This window comes from Miscanthus floridulus, chromosome 18 (genome assembly GCF_019320115.1).
Source record: "Miscanthus floridulus cultivar M001 chromosome 18, ASM1932011v1, whole genome shotgun sequence".
Lineage (NCBI taxonomy): Eukaryota > Viridiplantae > Streptophyta > Magnoliopsida > Poales > Poaceae > Miscanthus > Miscanthus floridulus.
The window spans coordinates 9,063,400-9,068,496 of record NC_089597.1 but is presented as its reverse complement, the minus strand read 5'-3'; positions in this window follow the sequence as shown (position 1 = coordinate 9,068,496).

Here is a 5,097-nt window from a genome sequence, read left to right as displayed (position 1 = left end):
CTTTGAATGATTGTAAGAATTATTAATATGCTCGGGGACTGCCCCGACCACTGCTTGAATAATGGTTCTCCTTGGCTACATGTGATTTGTACTCACATATAGTTAAGAGACATTTCTTTAGACCTTGCTTCAAGGCTCATACTTCACCTTCCAGCAAGCTTGGGAACTACGTCGGTACGATGCACCTGCCGGTGCATCACGTTTTGCCTGTACGGCAATTCGGTTTTCAACTAAACTATGAATTCTTTTTAGACCCTGGCACCACGTGCCTACGTCACCTACTACCAGGCTCGGGGACTAAGTGGGCACACTTCACCTTGCGGTGAATGTATTTGTTTTTCGACCCCTACGCTTCTGATGCTTCAAGACCACTTACATTTCTTTTCAGAAATACAAGTGGGCACACTTCTCAGGACAGAAATCTTTTTCTTTTTTCTTAAGAGCACCATACATTCTTTGGACAACCTACTTCTCCGGTGATGACGGTGGTTGGAGGCGTCAAGGATTCAAGCCTCACTTGTCGGAGAAGGTTAAAATGGCATGTCGCAGCATAATACATGATGCTCGGGGACTAGCTGTGGGGGTATTAACCCCTATACCCTTACGGCTAAGCTTGGGCTGGCCCGGATTGATGGGTTCGGTCCATCCAAAAGACGACGTGTGGCCCAGTTAACCTGATCGGAGTCCCGCACAAGGAATCAAGACGGATTTGGCGACCAAGCAGGATCCTGGTCGGTTAGAATAGGAATCCTTATCCGGCCACATATGGCAATTGTAATTGACTAGGATTAGTTTCCAGATCTGTAACCCTGCCCCCCGGACTATATAAGGCGGGCAGGGGACCCCTCTAAAAACATCTCTCATTGACATACAGCAATACAAATCAGACGTAGGACGTAGGTATTACGCCTTCTTGGTGGCCGAACCTGGATAAAACCTCGTGTCTGTCTTGCGTCACCGTCTTGTTTGGGGCTTGCGCATCTGTCTGCAAATAATCTACTACCTTGGGCATACCCCTAGGTGGACTGCCGACCATATTTCGTCGACAACAGCTTATACCTGCGAAGACGACAGCTTTAAAATAACAGAGGCTCACGACCTCTCTATTTGCATGGCCGAGACCATGCTCGATGCCAAGAAGACCTCGGCCGACCACCTGGAGATCCCAGAGCTTGAGGCTCCACGAAAGAACATCAAGTCCAAGGAGCACAAGGTGATCCAGCTGGTCGATGGTGATCCCAGCAAAACAGCCCTTATCGGGGCCAACCTGGATCCTAAATAGGAAGACGCGCTCGTCAGGTTCTTGAGGAGCAACGTGGATGTGTTTGCATGGAAACCTGCTGACATGTCCGATGTACCTCGGAACTTGATCGAGCACTCCTTGAATGTCAACGGCAATGCCAAACCTATCAAGCAAAAGCTACGATGGTTCGCTCATGACAAAAAGGAGGCGATTAGGGTAGAAGTTACACGGCTTTTGGCAGCTGGATTTATCAGAGAAGTGTATCATCCGGAGTGGTTAGCTAACCCGGTTCTTGTATGCAAAAAGAATAATGAATGGAGAATGTGTGTTGATTACACTGATCTCAACAAACACTGCCCTAAGGACCCCTTCGGCTTACCTCATATAGACGAGGTCGTAGATTCTACCGCCGGTTGAGAGCTGCTTTCCTTTCTCGATTGCTACTCTAGTTATCACCAGATCACTCTCAAAAAGGACGACCAGATCAAGACATCTTTTATCACACCTTTTGGCGCCTACTACTACACGACCATGTCGTTCGGGCTCAAGAAAGTCAAAGCTATCTTAGACATGAAGCCACCCAAAAAGGTGAAGGATGTTTAGAAGCTTACCGGATGCATGGCCGCTCTCAGCCATTTCATATCAAGATTAGGCGAAAAGGGACTACCGTTCTTTAAACTGCTCAAAGCATCCAAGAAGTTTGAGCGGTCGGAGGAAGCAGACGTTGCCTTCACATAGCTGAAACAATACCTTACGTCACCTTCGGTCCTCACTGCTCCCAGAGAAGATGAAACACTCCTGCTTTACATTGCGGCGACTAATCGAGTGGTCTCCACTGCCATGGTGGTCGAGCACGATGAGCCCGGCCACATCTACAAGGTACAGCGACCAATCTATTTCATCAGTGAGGTGCTCAATGAATCCAAGACCAGGTACCCACAGATTTAGAAATTGATCTATGCCATACTAATAACATCCCGAAAGTTGAAACATTACTTCAACGGATATCGTGTGGTGGTCATGACTGAGTACCCTCTACGAGACATCATTAACAACAAGGATGCGAATGGGCACATCATCAAATGGGCAATGGAACTATGCCCCTTCTCCTTGGAATTCGCAAGCCGTACTACAATCAAGTCTCAGGCACTCGTCGATTTTATCGTCGAGTGGACAGACTTAAGCACGCCTGCCTCTCAGGGGCCCGATGAGTATTGGAAGATGTACTTCGATGGCTCTCTCAACATCGATGGCGTAGGAGCAGGAGTCCTTTTCATGTCACCATCCAAGGAGCAGCTCTGATACGTTCTCAGGATTTATTTCCTAGCATCTAATAATGCCGCCGAATACGAAGCATGCCGACATGGTTTGCGCATTGCGGTCGAGCTCGGTGTTAAACGTCTCTATGTCTATGGAGACTTGGCTCTGGTCATCAACTAACTCAACAAGGACTGGGACACGACCAGCGAAAGGATGGATACATACTGCAAATCGATCAGAAAGCTGGAAGGCAGGTTTTATGGCATCGAGTACACACACGTGGTTCGGGACAAAAATCAAGCAGCCGATGTGCTGTCAAAGTTAGGATCATCCCGAGCCAAAGTCCCACATGGCGTATTCATCCAAGACCTGCTCACGCCTTCCATCGAGGAGGAAGATCCCACGGACGACAAGCCTCTAGACAAGCAATTGGTGGCTACGGTTCTAGCGTCGAGCACCACTGAGCCACCTTCGACTACTCATGAGCCCGACTAGAGAGTACCTTTCATCAAGTACCTAACAGATGGCAGCGGTTACACTAATCGGACAGAAAACGAGCGCCTGATGCATCGCAGTAAGCTGTATCTGCTCGTCGATGGCAAGTTATGGTGCAAGAACGCAAAGGAGGAAATCTTGATGAAGTGTATAACCCAGGAGGATGGTGAACATCTCCTGGACCAAATCCACTCTGGCTCCTACGGCAACCACGCGGCCTCGAGAACACTGGTCGGCAAGGCTTTCCGAGTAGGGTTCTATTGGCCGTCAGCGATAGCTGATGCAGAGAAGCTAGTCCAGCACTGTGAGGGTTGTCAGTTCTTCACCAAGAGAATCCACGTACCAGCACATGAGATCCAGACAATACCAGCCTCTTGGCCTTTCGCATGCTGGGGACTGGATATGATCGGGCCCTTCAAACCAGCTCCTGGGAAATTTACATGTGTCTTTGTGTTGATCGACAAATTTTCTAAGTGGATAGAGTGCATGCCTCTGGTACAGGCATCCTCAGAAAAGGCTATCACGTTCCTCGACTAGATCATCCACCGCTTTGGCATACCCAACAGCATCATCACTGATCTGGGTACTCAGTTCACTAGGAATGCTTTTTGGGACTTCTGCGATGAAAGGAGCATAATAGTAAAATACGTCTCGGTGGCGCACCCTAGAGCTAATGGACAGGTCGAGCGGGCAAACGGTATGATTTTGGATGCATTGAAGAAGAGGATGTATAGAGAAAATGACAAAGCTCCCGGAAGATGGCTCAAAGAGTTACCAGCCATGGTCTAGGGCCTCAGAACCTAGCCTAGTCGTAACACCGGTGTCTCACCATACTTTATGGTTTACGACGCTGAGGTAGTCCTCCTAGCAGATATAGCTTTCAGATCAGCATGGGTCGAGAACTTCGACGAAGGCAAGGTCAATGAAGTGCGGGAGCTAGAAGTGAATAGTGCAGAAGAGAAGCGGCTCGATTCTTGCGTACGTACAGCCAAATACCTTGTTGTTTTGTGCAGGTACTACAACAAGAACGTTAAAGAGCGGTTCTTCATGGTCAGGGACTTGGTCCTGAAGTGGAAGACGAATTAGGCTGATGTCCATAAACTCGCAACTCCATGGGAAGGGCCCTTCATGATCAAGGAAGTCACACGACCAACGTCTTATATGTTAGCTCACCTGGACGGTACGGACGTACCCAATTCATGGCACATCGACAAGCTTAGGTGTTTATATGCTTAACTACTGAGATATGTACTCCTCTTGTACTTTCGATTTAACTTAATAAAGCTATTATGATTTCTCCGATCACTATGATGTGTCACTTCGAATTTTACGGTTATTCTAGCTTAGCCAGTCAAAGCCGACCACCATTCCTTCCTGGGTTTTCGGAGCAGGCCCTGTCTCCGGTTCCTCCCAATGCGTGCATGGGATCCGCTCTCTACGCTATAGGTGATTGGTAGGTTCCCCCTGGTTTGATTTGTCCGCATCTACGTGTGCACAGGTCATGCACCTCACACTCCGACCACATGGCAAATCAGGGCCATACAAACTTTTTAGGATGACGTGTCGAGTAAACTGGTACAACTAAACAGGACGCTAATATGTTCTCACTTAGTTACACCAACACGAGTTTCAAGCTTAAATACGTTTTATACAAAACAAACAAGTTTATGATGACATACAGTAATGTTATTACAAGCTTGCCTAAAGAGGTCCAAGTTTACAATAACACAACTACGTCCTTCTTCTACAGCTCTAGCCTATCCTGTTGGCTGGTCGGGGCACGCGGCACCTGCTGCTCGCTGCTTCCGACATCCTGCTCGAGTCTCGAGGACTCTTGTACTGGTCGAGCTAAAGAGGATGGCCCCGCCAATGCCTGGCTAGTCGAGACCATAGGCTTCATCGGTTGGCTCACAACTAATGGTGTTTCTAGCTGACTTGTTGATGGCATACCCTGTACAGGTGCTGTCCCACCTCCACACAGGTTAATGTTGCTAATTATTTTTGAAGACAGGTCCAGCTGGGTCATCCAAAGCTCCTCAGCCTTATTTGGATCTACCTCCTTCGGGTACCCAGCCTCTAGGCACTTAAGATCGATCAGG